Here is a 24,225-nt window from a genome sequence, read left to right as displayed (position 1 = left end):
TGACAGGATCTATCTTCAATAAACACATGTTGATTGGCATTAATTAATCAAGACCCATATCAGATCCTCCATTATCTTTCCTCTGATTCATGTCAGACACTCAGGCCTATAATTACCTGCGTTACCCATTTGCCCTTTTTTTGAGGCACAACTTGAGCTTTCTTCCAGTCTTCTGGAACTTCCCCAGTATTCCAAGATTATTTGGGGGGGGAGGGAGGGGAGAAGGGGAATCGACATTAACAGTCCACCAGGATCCTCAGCCAGGTCTGTTAAAATTCTTGGATGAAAATTATTTGGACCCGCTGATTTAAAAACATCCAACTTTAGTAGCTTCTGTTTAACATATATTTGAGATACTAGTAGAATGGAAAGAAAGTTATCAAATGATAATGTCATCTGTATTTCCCCCCAAATACAGAACAGAAATATTTATTGAATACTTCTGCCTTTTCCACGTTATTATTGATAATTCTACCATTTCCATCTAGTAATGGACCATTACTATTGTTAGGACTCTTTGTTCCTAATATACTTCTTATTGTCCTTAACTCTGCTAGCCAGAGATTTCTCCTTATGTTCCTTTACTTCCCCTTTTCAATTTTTTACAGTTCCTCGCTTCCAATTTATATTCATTGATATCAACTTCCTCTTTTTTCCATTTGTTATATATACTTTTTAATTTTTTTTATAGCTACCTTCACTTTCCCTTTAAATCAGGCCAGCTTTTTAACCAATATAGCCTTCTTCCTCGACTGTGGCTTTTGGGAAATCTAGTAAAAGTAAAGTGTTCTCATACAATTCCCAACTATCATTCACATTTTTTCTGATTAAGTTCTTCCTCCCCGCTGACCTGGCTCATTGTTTTCACAAAGCTGAAATTGGCCTTTTTAAATCACAAAGTATATATGTTACTGGTCTGGGCTTTATTCTGCTTGTACATTATAAATGTCATCAAGTCCTGATCACTTGTATCTAAGTTATCATTCATTTTTAGTTCTGTGATCAGTTCCTCTTTAAATAGAAAATCCGAGTTTTAACAGATAGACGAACATTTTCTAATAACTCTAGTTAAGGAAGATGGGAGCACCACAGTGCAAACAAACATATATTAAGATAGACTTTGTTGGATTTAGATATTATTTCTAAAAACAACAGCAAATATAGATTAGTATTGCAACACATTTCAAATGGGGTTGGAGAGGGAGGATGCCTAGGCGTACCCATCAGAGTCAATTTCAAGAATACCTGTTATTTTGTGAAATCCATCTCATTCCAAATGCAAAAATATTTCTGAAAACCAGTTTTTATGAAGCCTAAGGATAAATCACATGTAGTGGGGTGATTTAGTAGTATCCAGAGAGTGACTATCTGAAGCAAGTAAATCATTCCAAACTTCCCTTTAGTTTAATAGTACAATTTTAAATAGTATTCCTAAAGAACCTCTGGAACTGTTGCACTGTGTTCTTGCTGATAATCCACCCTGACTCCAGCAGTCTTATTTTGCATCTTCCTCCCTAGTGCAGTGGTTCTCAAAGCCAGTCTGCCGCTTGTTGAGGGAAACTCCCTGGCGGGCCAGGCCAGTTTGTTTACCTGCCGCATCCGCAGGTTCGGCTGATTGCGGCTCCCACTGGCCGTGGTTCGCTGCTCCAGGCCAATGAGGGCTGTGGGAAGCAGTGTGGGCTGAGGGATGTGCTGGCCGCCGCTTCCCACAGCCCCCATTGGCCTGGAGCAGCAAACCACGACCAGTGAGAGCCATGATCGGCCGAACCCGCGGATGTGGCAGGTAAACAAACAGGCCCGGCCCACCAGGGTAAGCACCCTGGTGGGCTGCGTGCCAAAGGTTGCCGATCCCTTGTCTAGAAGATGCCATCACAGATGCTTAGTTTTGCAGTTCTCAAACTGTGGATTTGTGTCTCCAGAGGTAACGTGCTTGTTAACAGAAAAAAAACATTAAATAAACAAATAATATATAGAGGTGATAAATAACAGACCTCAACTCTGTTGTCCCTCTGCAAATTTGTGTACACAGAGTCAATCCCTTACCTCTCTCTAAAAGTGCAAAGTTTCTAAAAGTTCAATAAATAGAAGATTGTTGGGGGCAGAATAGATCTGGACAAGGAGATGAAGTCTGGAGATAAATGTGAGAAGCGAGGGACATATGCTTGTTTTGAAAAAAATCCAGAATACTTAACATTGTTGTTTTAGTTAAATAAAACAATTTAAATGTCTGTCTGGTGATATTCTCCTCCTAATACAGCATGGCAAGAAAATCCTCCAAATATTAATCATTAACCTGTTGAATTGGAGATATTTATGAAATCATTGGGAGGTGAACTATCTGCTTCAATTATCTTGGTAAATGAAATAACCAATAATTCATTTCCTGAAATAGCTATAAAACTAATCTGAAAAGTTTTCAAAATAAATCACTTTAAAAATTTATAGTGTGTATCTTCTAAAAATGAAACCTACATCAATCTCTGAGTTGTGAAGAATATGTATTAAGGTTATAACAACCAACAAGAATGCACTTTTATGTAGAAAACTTTGATTAAATCGAGTCTTCCTGACTAGTGAATTAAATCATGATTTAAAACAATTTGATTTAAATCAAATCCACCCTGCAGGCTTGTATACGAATCAGTTTAATATACTGACATCAACAGTCAGGAACAAAACCTACATCATTACTCCACTTTACCAGCACCCAAAAAAACTTACTCCACTCTTCCAAAGATGGGAAAACATGAGAATTATCTGTAAGTAATTTTTGTTCTTGTCTCCTATTCTCCCATCCTACATGAAAGACTGTACAGGACAGTTGGAAGTACAGCTCCTCTACCAGAAGCAAGGAGGCAAAAGATCTGTGAACAAGACTACGTCCACATAAGCCCCAGACTGTTCCTTTACCTTCCAGTTAGACATTTCTATAGCAGGAAAGGTTTAAGAAATTGGAAGGAAAGAAACTGCACACTTCCTTAGGGGAGAGAAGGGTAGAATGTGGGGTGAAAGTAAGATGACAAATGAAATTACTAGCAAGTAATTTTCAATTGCTATATGTCCCCCTTCTTCTAATACAAGACATAGCTGAATGTAGCAAGCAGCACCTGAAGAGGAGAATTTACTGTGCTGTCTGCTGTACGTTCTATCCAACAGTGCAGACAGCAATCCAGCTGATAAGTTTATAAGCTTATAATATATGATGAAATGACTATGTACCTTACATTTCTCAACTCTTTCTGCCCAGGAAGTAGAGCTACTTCTAGAAGAGTAGACCAGTGCCTTCCTCCAAAGTCTCGTCTGGGTTCAGTATTCCCGTGAAAAAAATCAGGGAGTTTGAGAGACCTGTCTATGGCAAACCAGCCTATTGTGGAGCTGCCACATTTATCACATCTTGAGAAGAAAATGGGTTTGGACTCCTGACCCACTAGAGCCAGCTACTCATGCCTGAATAAAATAAGAAAGGCTGCCCATAGGGATAAAAGGTAGGACATCACCATAAGCTTCAGAAAAACAGCTGGTTCCAGGTGCACTCCTGGCTATTGACCTTGATACCTAATGACCTGTGCTACATCAAATGAGCATATGACACCTGAGAATTAGAGATTCCCACAGCTGGAGGATTAAAGGAATTGATGATACTGATGTTTAACTTCCATTCCTCTGGGGTCCAAAGACCCAGGGCTCACTAAAGACCAAGGTGGGCTCCCCTATCCATGAGGCTTGCATTATGGATGCATGCAGGTTGGGAGGGGAATCAACCTCTGGGAATGCCAAGTACCAGTGTGCAAACTGGAAAGGTTGAGAAAGGCCTGTGAAAATGAGACTTACAGTTATCCCAGAGATATGGAGAAGGGAATCAGATTGGTCTGTACTGAGCTGCAATGCAGGCAGGGAGGATCCAAGAGAAGAGTCTCTGCTGTCTTCAGTCTACAGGCAGGACAGGAAGTTGAAAGGTGTCTGACTAGCCAAGAAATCCCATGGGCTTGATAGAGGGGGAATGTCATCTGGATTCTCATTATCAAAATTGAAGAGAATGGCTCTGAAACTGGATCCCTCGGTTTCTCCTCCTCATGACAGCACCCACTCTCAGTAGGGGGCTCAGGCAGTTTTGGAAACTCTGCTTCCAGTTTCTCCCTCTGCTTGGGTTTCCCCCATTTGGCTGCATTGGTGGGAGGTATGAGGTCCTGTATTTCTTCATCTTCTTTAAATAGCCTAGGCTCAAAAAAAGGAAGAGTAGAGGAAGAAGAGGCAAACATGGGGGGACCAAGAGGCAAAAGGACTTGAAGGAAAGGAACAGACAGGGTCTTGTAAGGAGGAAGTCTAAGTTCTTCTGCTTCCTTGCTTCATGTTGAGGAGCCATAATGCCAAGTATTCCTGGCTCTCTCTTGTCCCATGAGTGGAGGAAGAGGATATAAGAATGTAAAGTTATTTACTGTACTAAGATTACTGCAGGTCTGAATTATTTAGAAACTAAGATAACGCCAACCTGTAGACTATTACCATTTAAAAACAAAAACACCCACCACTATGAGTACATCTACACTAGAATGAAAGACCCAGGGCAGTACAGTCGTAGCTGCTCTGGGTCAGCTGATTTGTGCTCACAGGGCTTGGGCCACAGGGCTAACAATTGCAGTGTAGATGTTCAAGATTGGGCTGGATCCAGGCCCTAGGACTCTGGGGGGAAAGAGCCCGCACACCAGCCTGAGCCTGAACATCTATGCAGCAATTTTACAGCCCCGTGAGCCCAAGTCAGCTGACTTGGGCCAACTGTGTGTGTTTAAATTGCTGGGTAGACATACTCTATGTCTCTGCACTAACTCAGGGTATACAGTCAAGGGGCAACATCAAGGTGAAAAAGGTCCCATTAATGGTGCTAATTTAATTAAAAATAATTTTTAAACCATGGTACACTCTTCATCATGCTTGTTGTCTGCTCTTTGCCTTTCACTAGCTTAGACAATACAACTAGATTACTCAGTTTCACTTTAGTTTCTACTCATTTTCACAGCCTGTTTCCTAGGGGAGAATGTTTAGATTAAAAAATAAAATGTTAAGGATGTTTTTAAAAGACATTTTACTAGAACATTGCTATTCATATCAGGTTTTGTACAAAAAAAATTTAAAACCTTTCTTTTTAAAATAAAATCGAAGTCTCAAGTGTAATACCATGCTGACCCCCTGCAAAAGGTATGCATCTGAAATTAGTAGCAAACTTATAAAGAAGGATCACCTTTGCCTTTGTAAATTACATAGGTGAGTAGAAGAACATGGGGAAGTTCTTGTTCAGCTTCTACTGCTGGCCAAGAAGTTCTGAAAAAATAATTAAGGTTTTTGATATACTTAAAGAAATATGCTCAAGTGCACAAACTATTGTAAGAAAGCAAATCAGAAAAGCTACAATCAGTATATTGTTACTATGCAGAGCACTTGCGGGGCCACATGTTTCTTCTTTTAAGTTATGACCCCATCTTCTTAAGCCATATTAAGCAGTAGAAAGGATAGAGTTTAAATGGGAAAAAAGTGTCTATCACAGTAGGCTGCAAATTACACTGAAACTAGTATTCAGTATTGAAGCTCAGCATCTGCAGAGGAAGTTCATTGGATGCCCAGGTTAAAACAAAACAAAAAAACAAAACAAAACAAAAATCACACAATTCATCTGTGTCTTGGGTTTCCAGCCAATTTTGGGTTTTTTTTCAAAAACCAAAACAAACCAGTGACATCTCTGACTACATTCCCTACCTGTAGATTACTGTGTAAAGTCCAAACAATATGCACACAAAACAGATTAAAAACAGGGAAGGACTAACATTTCCACAGCTCCTTGCCCTGGCTCCTGAATATCAGTCTCCGTTTCTCCCACCCAGGAGAGTAACCCAACCCCTTTTTGAGACTAGTCTAACTAGGCTCTACTGCACCAGACTGAGCGCCTTCCTAAAGTGAGGAACTCCATCAACATCAGGAGTTCAAACCCTAAAAATCACTTGTCACTATCTGGTAGGTGGACCTCCCCCAATGGTCAACTCAGGAGCAGGGAACAGAAAGACTATGGTAACCCATGGAGGCATCACCAACTGACATGTACACCTTGCACATATAGAATGCTGAAAGTCCTCTTTGGAGGAAGTTGTGCAGCAGTTCATGTAACTTGCAATGTGGTCTAATGGATCAGGCATAAGACTGGGAGTCAGAAGACCAACAACAAATTTTGCTGCCTTCTGAATGAAATGGAAAAAAACTCGCTTGTTTTACCTAGCTTGCCTAATGTAAGAGAGAACAAAAAAACAGCTAATGGAGGAAGAAGAGGAGAGAGAGGGAGAAACACCCTTATGATTAGATATTACAGGCCTGGTCTACACTACAAAGGAAGGTTGCTGTAAGTTACCTTGCATCAACCTACTTGTGCATGTGTTGACACTTAAATTTGTCTCCCACCGATGTAAGTACCCCAGTAAGCTAACATAGTAACATCAACTCCCTTTGTGGTGTTGAGCCATAGCTGATGTACGGAGGTTGACACAGCACAAGTATAGATGCTGGGCTACCTACGCAGACCCTAACAAGTCCTTCAGCAGCTGTCTCACAATGCCCAACACAAACTGCTCTGGTCACAACTGTCAACTCCACTACCCAGGGGTCACACAGATGGAAAGCTGCCCCCACCCTTTAAAACCCTGCAAATTTTTGAAATGCCTTCTCCTGGTTGTCCAGCTTGGCGAGCACATCTCTATCTGCTTTCCATTGTTGTGTGCAACTGCCCAGCTGATCATGTCATTTACGTGCTCCAGACACACTCCAGCCTGAAGTATACAGGAGATATAGGATCTCTATACAGAAGAGACTGTAGAGGCACAGCTCCAAACCAGCCATAGAAATGTCAACATCTACAAGCAGATTGCTCAGGGAATGCAGGAAAATAGGTACGACAGGGACCTGTACCATGCCATGTGAAAGCCAAGGAATTGTGACAGGCATACCAAAAGGCCAGGGAGGCCAACAATTGATCCAGTGCTGAGCCACAGACTTGCTGCTTTTACAAAGAGTTGCATGCCAGGCTTGGTGGAAATCCCACCATCACCCTGCACACCACCATGGATACCTCCAGAGAGTAGGGTTGCCAACTTTCTAATTGCAGAAAACTGAACACCGTTGCTCTGCCCCAGCCCTGCCCCCCGCTCACTCCATCCCCGCTCCCTCCCTCCCTCCCTCGCTCTCCTCCACCCTTGCTCACTCGCTCATTTTCACCAGGCTGGGCAGGGGGTTGGGGTGCAGGAGGGGGCTCCGGGCTGGAGGGTGGATCCGAGGGGGTTGAAGTGTGGGAAGGGGCTGGGAAATGGGAGGAGGTACAGGCTCGAACATGCCAGCCACTTTCCAAGAGCTACGCAGAGCTGGGCAGGGAGCTTGCCAGTCCCGCTACACCGCCAACCGGACTTTTAATGTCCCTGTCAGTGGTGCTGACCGGAGCCCCAGGATCCCTTTTCAACCAGGTGTTCAACCCTACCAGGGAGCGGAAGTCACAAGAACCTACCATGTGGAAGGAGGTGGATAAGGAGGAGGAAGAGGATGTGGGACGATTGTGTGGGGAGGTGCCCAGATGGGCCTTGAGCCAGGACCTGTTTTTGACTCCACCACAGTCCAGTCAGAACCCTGTAGTTGAGCGCAAGCAAGCCCAAAGCAGAGGGAGGAACCTCAGGTAAGTGTGTAAATAAATTTCCCTTTACGGTGATGTCACCCCCAACTTAAGAGGGCACAGCTATTGAATCGTCATTAATTTACTCATACTATAAGATATAGAGGTACAACCAAGAAAGGTAGAGTTATTATCTGCTTTTCACTCCCCTCCAGAGGTAGGCGGAGGGGGTCATGAGGAGCAGTTTGTTTATGTACACAGGGTTGTCTTTTGAATCCTCCTGAGAGCTCAATGAAACTTTCATGGATGTACACTGCAATCCTCTCCACAAGGCTTCTAGGGATGGCAACCTTATTTCTTCCTCTATGGTAGGACACTTTCTCATGACATTCGGCGATAACTTTGACAGGCACCATAAGGGCCCTGGCGGCTTCAGGATGCCAGTAACAGCTGTGCTCTCTGGGCCTTTGGTACCCCCAGGAGCGAGCTATCAGCTAAAACCACCATCACCTGTGGAAAATGTAGCCAGTATTCAGTGCCAGTGCCCTATACTTAGTCTCATGCAACCAAGCAATTTCCTCCTCCTTTCCCTCAGCCCTGGCGGGTCATACTCCCAATGGCTGGGGCTGAGTGGCACCATGAACAAAGACTCCAAAGCAAAAATGCCTATAAGCATGTCTTGTATAGCACTTTAGGGGAGCAAGGGAAGGGGAGAGTTCTGAATCTTAAGTTTCACTTTCCATTCCTCTTCCACTGACAATGGTTCCTCTGTGTGTTTTATCTATTGCGGCAGCCATTGCAACCTTTAGGGGTATCCTCTCCACACCAACAGAATGACTAACCCAGATAAGGACAGGGGGAAGAGAGCATAGGAGGACACCTTCTGCGAGATCCTGCAAGTCAGTGCTGCATCAGACCTTCGACAGAGGGCCTTGAGGATGAATACTGCAGACTGTATGGAGGAGGATAGGATGAACAGAAGAAAAGAGAAGGAGATACACCAGGACATAAGGAAGCTTCTCCATCAGCAAACACAGATGTTGCAGACTCTTGTGGACCTCCAGGTTCAACAATCACAGGCTCAATTGCCATTGCATTTGGCAGAGAACTGCAGCGTAGCGTCTTCCTACACGCTCCTTCAGCATTTCACATCGCCTCAGAGGCCATATGCCTACCATTACCACTCCACACTGGGAGAAGCACTGACAACTGCAGCTTCATACACACTGACTTGTGAGAGCCAAAGTTGATGTAAGCGTAGATACAATGACACCAGTGTTCCTTCTTTTATTTGTTAAGGTTCCTAAAAAATGTTAAGTTAAATTTTATTTACTTTAAGAGTTAAGATTTTTTGAGCTGTTTTCGTATTTGAAGAAAACTCTTGTTTTGAAAGTTTTTCATCTTTATTAGTGTACAACACATGGTGTATAATGCCTGCTGGCAGTGTAAGTAGTGGTCTTGTACACTCATAACCGACAGGATCAATGCCAAACAGTGTAGTCATCATAAATGTACACAAGCATCCCAACATTATTTGCTGCACAGTCAGTCATATATGCAGCAGGTACCACATAATTCCCAACAGGCCCCCAAAGTGAAGCACCATATTGAGCACAGTACACCATAGAACATTACTGTGGCTCACTGTTAAAGTGCTCTTTCAAATAATCCCTAAGCCATATAGCCCTTGTGTCTGGTTGTTCATCCGATAGCCCTTGTGTCTGGTTGTTCAAACTCAGCAAACAGGCACTCCACTCCGCCCTCCATCCCTGCAGCAATTTTCCCTCCTTTGTTTCACAAATATTATGCAGGACACAACAGGCAGCTATAGCCATTGGGATATCTTTCACATTGAGATCCAATCCAGTAAGTAAACACTGCCAGCTCCCTGTCAATCTATCAAAAGCACATTCAACTGTCATTCTGCACCTGCTGAGCCTGTAGCTGAATCTTTCCTTAGTGCTATCGAGATAACGAGTGTACAGCTTCATGAGCCAGGGGAGTAAGGAGTAGGCTGGATGCCCCAGGATCACTTTTGGTACTTTAACATCACCAATGGTAATCCACTGGTTGAGAAAGAAGGTCCCTGCTTATAGGTTTCTGAACAGACTTGCGTTCTTAAATATGCGAGTATCATGCACCATCCTGACCAACCAATGTTGATGTCAGTGAAGCATTCCCAGTGATCCACCAGCACCTGCATAACCATGGAAAAGTAGCCCTTTCTTTTGATGTACTCTGTGGCAACGTGCTCTGGGGCCAAAATAAGGATGTGTGTCCTATCTATTCTGGAACCTCACAGCTGCAAAGCCATCCACCAGGTCCTGCACATTGCCAAGAGTCACAGTTCTGCATAGCAGGAGACTATTAATGGTCACTTGCATGACTATGGCCCCCACAGTGGATTTTCCCCACACCAGAATGACTTTCCACTGACCAATAGCAATCTGGTGTTGCAAATATCCAAAGTATGACCACCAGCTCTCAGTTTGATGTCCCTGCTTTGGATGGCTGGGGTGAATGTAGCACACAGTTACAGGAATGTGGCCTCGTGCATCCAAAAGATCTGCAGCCACTGCTCATCATCCCAAACCTGCATTATGATGTGATCCCACCAATCAGTGTTCATTTCTCGGGTCCAGAAGTGGTGCTCCACCATCTGCAGCTCCTCCGTGAATGCCACCAACCACCTTGAATTGGTTCTTGCTATGTCTCACAGCAAACTGACCACCTGGAACTCATCATGTTCCCTACAGTTCTTCTTGCAGCTCTGTAAATAATAGAGGACCGTGAGTGCTTGCAACACTCATGAAAATAGTGCAGAACTGTGCAGCCTCCATGCTTCTGTCAGAAATGGGAGACATCAACAAGTCTCATGCAGCTTGGTGGGAAATTTAATATAGGTGCAAAAATTATGGGATAGAGATATTATGGGATGGAGAACACTGCAGTATGGGAAGTTCACTCCTTGTTACCCAGTCACTCCTGCAAGACTCGGTTCTGCCGCACTATGTATTGCCAAAACTAATCAAAAGACAGTGCGCTGAACAGTGGTGGGTTGCACACTAGGATACCTACCTATCCATGATGCACTACACAGTGCATCAACACAAGCACTCCTGGTGTGCAGAGCTGATGTGAGGAGCCAAGTGTGCACATGCACAAGTGATACATCAGCATACAGTCATTGCAATTAGTGTAACTTGCATCGGCAAAACTTTGTAGTGTAGATGTGGCCTCAGATTTACAGTGATAAGTGTAGTATGAACAGACACTCTGCCACTGACTTGTATATGACCTTGAGCAAGTCAACTCTATGCCTCAATTTCCTCTATCTGTAAAGTAGAGATGTAATTTACCCATCTTTGTAAAGCACTTTGATAACTTCATATGAAAAATGTACTAATTTTTGTTTTTTTGTCTTGAGGGAATTTATTAATTGTTCTTTTCTCCTACCTGTTCCTCAATATTCCCTTCCCTTCCCAGGCCTGGCTCTCAATCCTAGCACACAGGCACATTGGCAGAGAAACAAAATCCATCCTAACTCAGGATCTGATAGAGAGAGAAAAGTCTGCATAGGGGCCTGAAATATTGATGAATCCAGGCTGCAATGATCCTCATTCCCCTGTCAACCCAGACAATGATTGTCATTATTCAGGTTCACTTACACAGTGTGATCGCTGGAATTGCCTGATTCCTACTAAGTATTCAAGGTATTTAATATCATGCCGTGAAACTGACAAGTTATCCAGTAAGCAGTTTTAAGACAATAATTCATATTTTAAACTACATTCAATAAATCTATAGGTTTTCTAATACTATGTAATTAAACTGATATTCAGCAGCCTTCATACCAAAGACATAGTAATGTACAGAGGCAAACAAACAAAAAATTTGAACCTCTTACTAAACAGTCACTGTTTAAGATATTCCATTAAACTGAATCTTTAGTTTCAGCAGCAACAAGTTCACAGAAATAGAGTAAGAAAGAGTGTCTATTTATTACCATTGCATGAGAAAAATATTTGGTAGATGAGCACTTGAATAGCCTTCTGATGTTTAAGTTGTCAACATCTTAGAACCTGTAAAGCTGTGTTTAAAAGACACAAGGTGGTTAAGGTAGTATTTTTATTGGACCAACTTCTGCTGGTGAAAGAGACAAGCTTTCAAGCTACACAGAGCAATTCTTCACGTGTTTAATACGGTTAAGGTATATAAGACTATCCTAGGCATAATTTAGTGCAACAGAGGCTCACAACCTTTAGAGTACCAAAACATAGCAAGACAAAATAACTTGAAAGGGCAATCTTGTATTGCAAGTGACATCAATGAGCTGGAAAGTTAGAGGGTTTTTTGTTTGTTTTTCCTACTGCAAAGATATAGATTCTTGTTTAAAGTGCTTAATAATTTTGCTGTGCTTGGTATTGAAACCTTGGGGGAAAAGGAATAAAAAAAAAAAAAAAAAAAGTGTTTCATTTCAATTTCCCAAAAGATTTATTTTTGCTAGGAAATCCCTGTAGCGACACTTCGGTTATATTTGCATCGAAGGATTCCTGAGTCTCCCTTCATTTTTAAATGAAGCCATTTTTCATTTTGATTTTACACCTGTTGTGATAATTGGACCAACAAATTTACAAGTCCACTCAGTCCTACTTCTTGTTCAGCCAATTGCTAAGACAAACAAGTTTGTTTATATTTACAGGTGATAATGCTGCCTGCTTATTATTTACAATGTTACCTGAAAGTGAGAACAGGTGTTCACATGGCATTGGTGTAACCGGGGTTGCAAGGTATTTACATGCCAGATATGCTAAATATTCGAATGCCCCTTCATGCTTTGACTTATAGGCTCTAAAATTTTACAGTTTTATGAGTGCACTTATGTAAAAAAATAATTCTACATTTATAAGTTGCACTTTCACGATAAAGAGACTGCACTACAGTACTTGTTTGAGGTGAACTGAAAAATACTATTTCTTTTGTCTATCTTTTTTACAGTGCAAATATTTGTAATCAAAAATAATATAAAGTGTCCACTGTACACTTTGTATTTGTGTTGTAATTGAAATCAATATATTTGAGAATGTAGAAAAACATCCAAAAATATTTCTAATACATTTAAATTGGTATTAATTTATTGTTTAACAGTCCAATTAAAACTGCAATTAATCATGACTTTTTTTATCTCATAATTAATTGCAATTTTTCTAATTGTTTGACAGCCCTAAAATTAATACAACACACCTTTCCACTCACAAGAAATATTATGAATTTCTCTGTTTTATGTGCATCAAGCATTGAACACTGGCCCAGGAAATTCATTCTGACCATTAAGTGACCAGTTTCCACATTAGTAGTATCATAGCATACCTCCATCTATCTGGACAACATAGTTCTTTATATCCTCATTGAGCACTACACCTAAAGTGACACAAACATTTGGGAAAATTTAGGAAGTATAAAGTTAACATTAAGTTTATTCTCACTGTTTTAACTGACCCTAAAACACAATTAATCTAGAATTCCATAATCTTACCACTGTAAGAAAGAGGCATTTTGATTTAGATAGAAGATTACCACTCTTTGGAGTTTTATAAAATAATTCTTGCTTTTCACCTAGCGTCAAATTAAAAAAACATTATATTTTGTGCTACACCTCTATCCCGATATAATGCAACCCGATATAATACGAATTCGGATATAACGCGGTAAAGCAGTACTCTGGGGGGGGGGGGGCGCTCTGCGCACTCCAGTGGATCAAAGCAAGTTCGATATAATACGGTTTCACCTATAATGCGATAAGATTTTTTGGCTCCCGAGGACAGCGTTATATCGGGGTAGAGGTGTACTTGTTGCAAATGCCTGCAAGTACCAAACACTTAAAAGGAGTGGTTTCTTGGCCTGAGAAATGGTTCTATGAATATTGTATTTAAGACCCTCCAGATTAAAAGATTCTATTTTAGTTTAAGTATTTGAAAACTTAATGCATCTGCCACTTTTGTTCCTGAAGAGCAAAATGTCAGGGCACTCCATCAGTGGGTTGTTTTTTTTTGTTTTTAAAAGGAAACTCACTAACTATGCTGCTTAAAATTTTAACATATAGTACAGGGGAAATGACCGGGCCAAAAAATCCCAGAACACATTTTACAGCAACTAACACCCTCAAGTTTCAGGAGGGACTCCAGTGTCTTTGAACCGAAGTATTTTAATAAATTTAAATGGACCTAACTTCAGACCCTATGTCCATGTGTTTTTGCATGTTGCTTATCAGTAGCAAATTATTTAGATCAAATAAATTTATCTTTTAGTTTTAGAAATTGGGGAAAAAGCTTTCCATTTCATATAAAGCATGGTTCTGATATTCTTTTGTTATTTCACATTCAAAAATAAAAATGAGTTACAAAATATAAGTAGGTGATCAACACCCTAATAATTTTGATTTAAATGAAGTATATTTTATGTTTGCAGAGTACTTTAATGGGATTTTCCAAAAGGTTTTGCATTGATATTTTAATTTAATTCAATTGGATAAAGAGATATTAGACATATCAAATGTCGATATTTGAAAATTTGTCAGACATTTACTAGTGAGAACTTTAAATCAACTAGCCAGCAGTAAATACAAAAGAATGGCAGGAGCTGTCACTAATTAGGTCCAGGTTCAATGCTCTGATTAGAAGTCCAGCCACTTCTTTCAGAAACTGAGGAGAATGCTGTGGGTAGAAAATCCAAACAACGCCCTTGGACATGGCTTGGAGGTTCTAGGGTAGATAAAAAAATATTTTTAATTTAACGATCAGATTATTTAAAAAATCAAATTTGATTTTTATTTTAAATTAAATGACTATTTTTAAAAATAAAAATGATTTAAAATTAAATTTGAAATTATGACAAAATTATAAAAATCACTTAAATAAAACATGAGTCAAGCAGGCCACGTTTGACTTTCTTTAAAACTTTGGCAGCTAACTATTGAATTGGTGGAAGCCACTGGCAAAGTACCTGAAACCAACTAGATCAGTTCAATGACTAGTTCATTCAAAGTTGAGAAAGCTTATCTTTCTCTTTCAACCTATGAATAAAAATTAGGTGTATGAGAGAGACCTACTAGCTATAAAATCATAATGGACATTGGGAACAGAAATAATCAGTTCAAATAACTAACTACAGATAATTCTTCCTTTGTTTAATAAATCAGTTAGTTTGAAATACAAGACACGTTTTGATAAACTTACTCCACTCCCCACCCCAGATAGATACAGCACATGAGGTCATTTGATTTAGCTAACAATTTCAAAATGCTGGTTTTAATTGAACTCCAATTTTCAATCAAATGCAGCTAGACACAAATCATGAGTAAAAAAGTAACCTCCTATTAAATAAAAAAATGGCAAATGACATTTCTAATAATAAATAAAAAAAGAATCTGAATAAAATGTCTGTTAAACTGTATAATGGCTTAAATAAATGTGAATGGATATAGTGTGTCCTCCTGGTTACCAAAAAGAAGTACCAAATTTAGTGTAAAGGCTCGATTTAGTTACAAAACAACATTTTAATTGTTACCAGTCAAGGAGAATCAACCTCTCTTTAAAAAAGAACTAAGCACAAATGCAAAACAAGATTAAGAGAAAGCTCAACACATTATAAGTATGTTCAATTATTTTTGAGCCTTTTAGTTCAAGAAAAATTTACATGACCAAAAAAAATTTGAGTTTTCTGCCTGTGAACACTGTCAGACAAATTAGTTCAGAATACAACTCCTTAGTATACCAAAAAAAGAAAAAGAGAAAGAAAAAGAAAGGTGTACAGCAATACAGGATTCTCCTCCAACTATGTCCCTCAATCTCACCCAGGAGCAAACACTTCTAAGGGTTTGTCTACTCTGGCACTTCATCAGCAAAACTTTTGTCGTTCAGGGGTGTTAAAAAAAAAACCCACTCCCAAATGACAAACTTTTACTGACAAAAAGCACGGATGTAAACAGCGCTTTGTCAGCAGCAGAGCTCTCTCCTGCCAACAAACACCAGCTACACTGCGTGCCTTTTAGTGGCACAACTGTAGCGGCAAAGCCATGTCACTAAAAGCCTCGTCGTGTAACCATAGCCTAAGAGGCTAATTCAACCTCTGTATTCATTCAGTCTTTGGCCTCTCTGCTAGGACAAATGATGACAATTAGTGCCAATTGTGATGGAGGTTTTTATAACATGGAGACTCATCCATTGGGAACTGTACTGAGACAACGAAAAAGCTCTATTTTCAACTTTCAGCCACTATCAACCTGGACTGGATTCAAACTAGACAGTTACCATCCCCTGAACTATCCAATCCACGTAAAAACAAATTTAAACAAAGCACATTAGTACTGTGTCTAACAGTAAAGGATTTCCATCTTCAGGATAGTCGTCACTTATGGAAAACTTTCTAAAACAGAAACAACGAGGAGTCCTTGTGGCACCTTAGAGACTAACAAATCTATTTGGACATAAGCTTTCGTGAGCTAGAACCCACTTTATCAGATGCATGAAGTGAAAAATACAAGAGCAGGTATAAATACATGAAAGGATGGGGGTTGCTTTACCAAGTGTGAGGTCAGTCTAACGAGATAAATCAATTAACAGCAGGATACCAGGGAGGAAAATAACTTTTAAAGTGGTAAGAGAGTGGCCCATTAAAGACAGTTGACAAGCAGGTGTGAGTAATAGTAGGGAGAAATTAGTATTGGGGAAATTAAGTTTAGGTTTTGTAATGACCCAACCACTCCCAGTCTTTATTCAGGCCTAATCTGATGGTATCCAGTTTGCAAATTAATTCCAGTTCTGAAGCTTCACGTTGGAGTCTGTTTTTCAAGGTTTTTTTTTTTGTTGTTGAAGAATTGCCACTTTGAGGTCTGTTATTGAGTGACCAGAGAGATTGAAGTGTTCTCCTACTGGTTTTTGAATGTTATGATTCCTGATGTCAGATTTGTGTCCATTTATTCTTTTGCGTAGAGACTATCCGCTTTGGCCAATGTACATGACAGAGGGGCATTGCTGGCACATGATGGCATATATCACCTGCATATCTACCAATGCATCTGATGAAGTGGGTTCTAGCCCACGAAAGCTTATGTCCAAATAGATTTGTTAGTCTCTAAGGTGCCACAAGGACTCCTCGTTGTTTTTGCTGATACAGACTAACACAGCTACCACTCTGAAACCTTTCTAAAACAGAATACGTCTAATCTACACAAATAAAAAAACAGCAGTATATTTGCATGTAATTATGCAAAATTTACATATTTAAGCTTACTAATTGGATAATGATAAGATACTCACACACAACACCACAATAAATACACACAATCAATCCCCATCCCACCGGATTCCTTACATTCTAAACAGTAGGAGGTTGTTCTTGCTTTCCCAACTAAAGCTAGCCTCATTTGATTTACAGATTTATACTTTTTAAATTGGTTTGCACACAATTACACTTACAAAGTCCCATCTTCACATTCACTACAACATGCTCAGATTTGAAATTTGCTCTTCAAAAAGTTAAACACCTGAAATAGCCAGAAGTGTTAAAGTGTCTTTTCTGAATAATTTTCATTACACTCTGTTGTTCTGTTCCCCTTTACCATTCTCAGTGCTCTCAATTTGTCTAACACTTTGCAATGAACCAGAACAACTCTCAGTAAATTTATATTTAAAAAGGTGCTTGGCTTCTTTCTTACTAAATATTTTACCAATATTTAATTACTGAGATTTTATTTTGCTATGTACTGGCATCTTTTTACTCATAGATTTTATATCACTTGAATAAAAGAATGATAATTTACCCTAGAGTAACTATGGTTCTTCAAGATGTTGTACTCAGCCTGGATCCCACTAAAGGTGCGCCAACACCTCATGAGCACCCAGAGTCTTTTGAATGAGTGACTGCGAGGGCTGTCCACATACCCTATTGCCTCTTCACACTCCCATACAAGAGGTCACAACCCACACTCGGTTCCCTCCCAATACAAAGCCTGCATAGCTGAGGATTCTGAAAAGCAGGGATGGAGGATGGGTTGTAGGATCCACACTGACTACATCATCTCGAAGAAACACAATTACTGTAGGGTAAGTAACTTTCTTTGAATATTTGTCAGTGTGGATCCCTACTGGAGGCAACAAGCAAGCAGCATGCACTCTGGATAGTGGGAAAGAGGAGTATCAGCTGCATCAATCAGAGGTTGAAATACTGCACTGCCAAACTTGGCATCAGCCCTATCCACCATGTCAAAAGCAAAACATTTAACGAAACCTCCAAAGACCTCAGCCTACAGAAGTGTTTCTGAAGCAGACTGACAATGCTGCCTATGTTTTGGCAGTGTGTGTCTTGATGTTAAGGCTCACCAGCTAATTGATAACAGGGAGAGATGCAGAGCATGATCGGCTTAGAGTGCCTCTGTAATTAAATGGTTTGGCCTTTTGATGAGCCAGATACAGCCATAAAGAGGCAGGGAGACAGTCTGAAAGGTTTAGTCCTTTCACTTTAATAGAGCAAGGGTTTTGAAATGTCCAAAGTATGTAGAAAAACAACAAGGGGTCTGGTGGCACCTTAAAGACTAAGGGATTTAATAAAGACTAACAGATTTATTAAATCTGTTAGTCTTTAAGGTGCCACCAGACTCGTTGTTGTTTTTGTAGATACAGACTAACACGGCTACCCCCTGATACTTGACAAAGTATGTAGCTTCTTCTCTCCCAGTATCAGTTCTGGTTTCAAGAACACTGGCAGGTTAATTGATTGATCTAAGTGAAACTCCTAGACCACCTGTCCAAAGTGATCGCTAGTAGGAAGACTATCTTAAGCAGGTGATGTACTGAACAATTTGGTAGCATCTTGAACAGAGGCTTCATGAGTTTCAAGAGGATGATGTTAAGATCCCATGAGATGTGAAAAGATAGTGTGAGTATGTAAGCATAAAATGTTGATAGAGCTTTCAAGGTTCATCTCACAGCTAAGAGCCAAACCAGTCTGTTTTAAGTCCAGCACATAGTCAAGGATCTTGGGTATCAGGGCCTCAACTAGGTCCAGGGTATATTGAGTTGTGCATAAGGAGAACTATTTCCATTTAGAGGAGTAGGTCTTCCTAGTAAATGGGTTTGTGCTTTATACGATGATTTCTTGAATCTGTCAAGAACAGTCTCTATCAGTAGTGCTCAACCAGCCAACATCCAATTTATCAAAAGCAACAAATGTGGGTCTGGATCTAATATTGGACAGTGATTCTGAGATCTCAAGTCGAGGTAGAGGTGGAGTTGGATGAGAGGCTGAATAGATATCTGCAAGAGGTCTGATGGCCAGAACTGTCTTGGCCAGTAGGGAGCCATTACAGTCAGTATGGCCTGGTCCTGTCTGACTTTGGAGAACATCCTGGGGATCAGGCATATGTATATTAGACAGACCGACTGACCAACCAATGTAACAAAAAGGTGCCTGATAAGGAACCTGGGCTCATTCCCTCTCTGAAGCAGAAGTTTGAGCACTTGGTATTGTCCTTTATAGCAAAGAGATCTGTCATGGGAGTCCCCTCATTGGGAAAATATCACATCTCTGATGGATGTTTGTAACCAAACATGAGTGGTTGCTGCAATGTGCCTGCTTAAGAAGTTTGCTAGGTATTGCTGGTAGCTGAAAGTTGTAGAGCCCATAGGATTATGTCATGGTAATGACACCAAGTCCATAGCCTGATGGTTTCATGGCAGAGAGGGAATAACCAAGGGCCTCCTTGCTTGCTGATGCAGTGCATTGCAGACATCTTGTCAGTCACAATCTGCACTGTGGAGCCCCACAGGACAGGCAGGAATACCTTTCAGGCTAGCCAGATGACCCTGAGTTCCAAGATGTTCACATGCAGCTTCAAATCATCCTGGGACCAGGTCTTTTGCAACTGCAAATGGTTGAGGTGGGCACTTCAATTTGTTCCTGAGGCAGCTGGGATGAGCAGCATCATTGGGGAGGGGACAAGAAGGGTACCACTCCTTTTGTATGCTCTTCGGGTCTGGCAACCAAGTAAGTTCTTGTAGGATCTGGGATAGGAGAAAAGGTCCTTGGTCATGTCATGCAGGGATGGGAAATATATTGACCTCAGACCTAGTTGTGAAGGTCAGAGGTGAAATCTGGTAAGGGTTGTCACATATATGCACAATGACATATGGCCTAGCAGTCTCAGACACATACTCACCATGATTATTATCATGTTTGAGTTTAGGTCCTGTGAAAGATATGCACCCAAACATCTATTCAGTACACAGAACTCTCCTAAAAGGAAGAGGCATCTGCTGAATCCACCTTTCAGAGGAATTAGTCAATCATAGACAGAGCCACCTTCCTTCAACCAAGAAGAAATCTGGATCACAGTTTATAAGCTGAAGTGTGGGAAGGCAGCAGGGGTTTGTAACATCATAACAGAATTGCTGAAGACAGGTGAGAGTATTGTTGTACTCTGGTAGCACAGGCTCTTCCAGACCATCTAGTCCACTAACATCACTGACAACTGGAAGAAGGGTGTTATTCTGCCTCTGTTCAGAAAAGGGGATAAGCCAAATGTAGTAACTTTTAAGGTATTATGCTGTTGTCAGTCCTGAGAAAAGTCTGCTTCCACGTTAATGTCACCAATCAATGATACTCTTTGTGGCAAAGACCAGGATACTTAGTGCAGCTTTAGACCGGGTCATTCCAGTACAAACCAGATCTTTATCTTGAAACAACTTTTTGAGAAGATGGCTGAATTTAATAGGCCATGCACAGCACTTTTTAGATGTTTCTGTCAGCCCTTTGATTCAGAGCATCAAGCAAGTTTGTGGATCTGACGCATCTCGGCATCCCTACGAAGACAATGTCATTGACAGAAGAGATCTATAATGCGTTTTAGTCAATAGCAAATACATAACATGCTTTCCTATGACCACAGGAGTTTGGAAATGCTGCATTCTGTCACCACCACTGTTCAATATTGGCACTGATAGGTGGATGGATAAGCTTGAGGAGGCAGCTGTCAGTGGCTTTAAGCTGAACACCATTCTGCTTTGAGAACTCATACATACCAATGACATTGTTGACTCAGTTTGGTGAATCGCTGCAGCTGATGGCTAATCTGACAATAAGCAGCACACATTCTAATCCAGATAAAACAAAGTCCCCAACCATTATCATCAAGTAGCCTTCAGCTCTAGATTGCAACCAGATCAGCATTAACGTGTCTGGATGGAGGGGGGGGGGCAAATGGAGTAGGTGGCAACTGTCAAATATTTGGGCAGTGTCATACACAGTGTTGGAGAATGCTTGCAAGATGTGAACACTTATGTAACAGCTGCTGCCTCCATGTTTCGGGCCCTTCAACAGCTCTATTGGGACATTTTGACTTCAAGCTGGCTACAAAGCTGCGAATCTACAGAACCACGGTTATACCAAATCTACTGAATGGAAGTGAAATGTGGGTGCCGCGGAACAACAGAATGACATTTGGATTCTCATTGTCTTCATCATTGCTCAATATCAAGTGACAGGAAAGATTATGATGATCTTCGAAGACAAAGGCAAACCCAGCAATCGCTCCATCATCACTGATTTGATCTCAGCAACTTTCTTAGTATAGTCATTATCAGAAGGAAAGACCAATGAATTCCAAAGCACGGTTACCAAGAAATACTGCTATGTGGCCATAGATCACATAGGCGTCAAAAGCTTTGGTGGACACAAACTGAATATACCACCATCTTGCCAGAGATCCATCTGGAAGGCATTTGCTCTTCAAGGAGGCCACGTCCCTTTGGGATTTGCCATGATGATGATGAACCCATCGCAGGACAGGTGGGGCTTGAAGTCCATGGGTTTTTAATCCCTAATGTTGAGGTGCAGGGTAGTAAGGAGGGATATATGCTGGGGGGAAGGGAGAGCTGACCGTCAACTTTCAGTCCAGATGAACTGAAAATGTTCCCGGCAGTTGTATATCAGTAGAACAGAAGAGTTCTGAAGATTTACAAGTTCTGAGAGATTTAGTTTTCGGTAAGAACTAGCAGGCCGGACACTTGTTCTGTCTTACTACTATGCACAGTAAGGGAGGGAAGGTCACAGCCACCCTGACCTTTATGATCTTATACTCAAACACAAGCAGGGACAGGAGCATGCACATCCCCAATGGACACAACTATTCAAAAAGACTCCAGTTTTATGCACGAGGTTCATGTGCACCTATAGTAGGATGCACCTTGACATATGTTTACATTTAAAAATTAGCAAAGAAAATGAACAAGTGAGGCTCTTTACAAATGTGACATTCACAATGAGCACTAAATAAATTTAAGACTGATCAACCTGAGAAAAGAACAGGAGTACTTGTGGCACCTTGGAGACTAACAAATTTATTAGAGCATAAGCTTTCGTGGGCTACAGCCACAGTTATGCATCCGAAGAAGTGGGCTGTAGCCCACGAAAGCTTATGCTCTAATAAATTTGTTAGTCTCCAAGGTGCCACAAGTACTCCTGTTCTTTTTGCAGATACAGACTAACACGGCTGCTACTCTGCAACCTGAGAAAGAATCTCAAAGAGCTGCAGCATAGAACTTAAACTTGTGAGGGACCCTGTCAAAGGACTTTGGAAAGTCTACATAAATTATGTCAATTGGTTCTACTTTATCCACTACTTCATTGACCCATTTAAGAATTCTAATAGATTAGAGCAAGACAATTTTCCTTTGCTGAAAAAACATTGATTAGACCCTCTCAGATCATGATCTTCCAGGAATTATATTCTGTAATTTTTTCCCTTCAGTTTACCCATTAAAGATGTAAGGCTTACGGGTCTATAATTCTTTGGATCATCCCTATACAGCCTTTTTAAAAATAGTTACATTTGCTACCATCCAATACTCTGTTATAGTAGCTATTTTTAATGCAAGGTAGCATATTGGTGCTAGCAGCTCAGCTACTTCATTCAGTGGTGAAAAATTATTTTTTGACAATTTCAGTGATATTCATCTGTTATTGATAACAGATAGAGATGTTAATTTTTAGAAATATGATTTCTAATCTGACATTGTCCCCAGTAGATTTTAAAAATAACAGCTCAGAAGATTAAGAAAACACACACTGAAAGAGAAAATCTAGGTCACATGCTTTTGAAAAATAGAGTTAAGAATGAGCTTCTCCAATGATTCCAGGAAAATAAATGAACTAAGAGTTTAAGACTATACTGCTCTCTGTATAACGTCATCTCCTCTATCCAGGCTTGCGTTTCCATCTTTAGGAAATGTTTCAAAATCTGGAAATTTGGATCATGATCCTGTGCGGAGCTTAGCAACTCACAGAATCAATCCCTTAGAACAGTCTCAGTGGGATGCAGTGGAAGGATTGCGGTCTCTAATGATGAGGACCTATCGAGAAGGACTTCTATTTTGAGTAGTGTTTTTAAACAAATTATATAATTTTCCAGAATGTTCTGTTCTTCAGCAGTGTCGCATATAAGCACGGTGTGTTCTGTGTCAGACAATTAACAGGTCCCGACCTCAAAGAGCTCAGTCCAAAACCAAAGGCTGAGAAAGACCTTTAACCATCTTTGCAGCAGGCAGGGATCGGTTGTACAAAAACGTTTCTTCCTTCCAGCAGTAACAACAAGTAGAAAAGGCTTCACATTTATCAGACAAGTAGTACCAGGTTTCAAAACATGAAGCTCCAACCAGGATCCAAGGAGCGCAGCCTGGTAAGGCTTCCATCACTCTGCACTTTCTCAGCAGCGAAGGGATATGAGAATGGGGGTAAAAACAAGGCTCTGATTCTTATCAGGCTATTGTCCATGGACATTGCAGCCCCACAATGATCATGAGTCAAAGTTCTAAATTCTGGATCTTCACCTAAAGATGGCAAACACAAGCCTGGATGGAGGAGATGACATTATATAGCAGGGGTCGGCAACCTTTCAGACGTGCTGTGCCGAGTCTTCATTTAGTCACTCTAATTTAAGGTTTCACGTGCTGGTCATACATTTTAACGTTTTTAGAAGGTCTCTTTCTATAAGTCTATAATATAAAACTAAATTATTGTTGTATGTAAAGTAAATAAGGTTTTTAACATTTTTAAGAAGCTTCATTTAAAATTAAATTAAAATGCAGAGCCTCCTGGACTGGTGACCAGGACCTGGGCAGTATGAGTGCCACTGAAAATCAGCTTGCGTGCAGCCTTCGGCACCCGTGCCATAGGTTGCCTACCCCTGTTATATAGAAATCAGTACCAACTGTCAATTTACTTTCTTGAGGTCACTGCTTAAGCCACCTGGGCATTGTCCATGGACAATGGTGTCCCATATTTTAGTTTAGTTCTCAGGCTGTTGAGCATCTCATACATTCTTCAAGCTGTGGATAGAAGGATCTAAGTGGATGGCATGGTGGATAAAATGCAATAGTTTAAAAAAAATCAGATTTTTTGATAAAAGGTTTTTTGAGGAAAAAGCCTATCTAAAGATAGTTTTAATTAAGATATCTTTGAGCTATAATGTATCTCATCATGGAATGGGAATTATAAATTCTAATTCTATAGTATAAGATAATATATTCATGTAATGT

The 24,225-nt window shown here is 40.5% G+C and overlaps 1 protein-coding gene across 4 annotated transcripts in view; it reads right to left on the bottom strand.

Annotated features, from left to right (window-relative positions):
* Positions 1–24,225, bottom strand: part of WASF1 (WASP family member 1) — a 193,065-nt gene that overhangs the window by 156,955 nt on the left and 11,885 nt on the right. Inside the window, exon 2 of one of the 4 annotated variants that reach the window (XM_054024387.1) lies at positions 10,230–10,406. The exons of the other annotated variants lie outside the window; for them this stretch is intronic. The gene's annotated coding sequence lies outside the window, so the exon portion shown is untranslated. The remainder of the gene's footprint in view (positions 1–10,229; positions 10,407–24,225) is intronic. 4 annotated transcript variants of the gene reach the window in all.

This window comes from Malaclemys terrapin, chromosome 3 (assembly GCF_027887155.1).
Source record: "Malaclemys terrapin pileata isolate rMalTer1 chromosome 3, rMalTer1.hap1, whole genome shotgun sequence".
NCBI lineage: Eukaryota > Metazoa > Chordata > Testudines > Emydidae > Malaclemys > Malaclemys terrapin.
The sequence above is the reverse complement of the archived record's forward strand: the minus strand, read 5'-3'. Positions and strand labels throughout refer to the sequence as shown.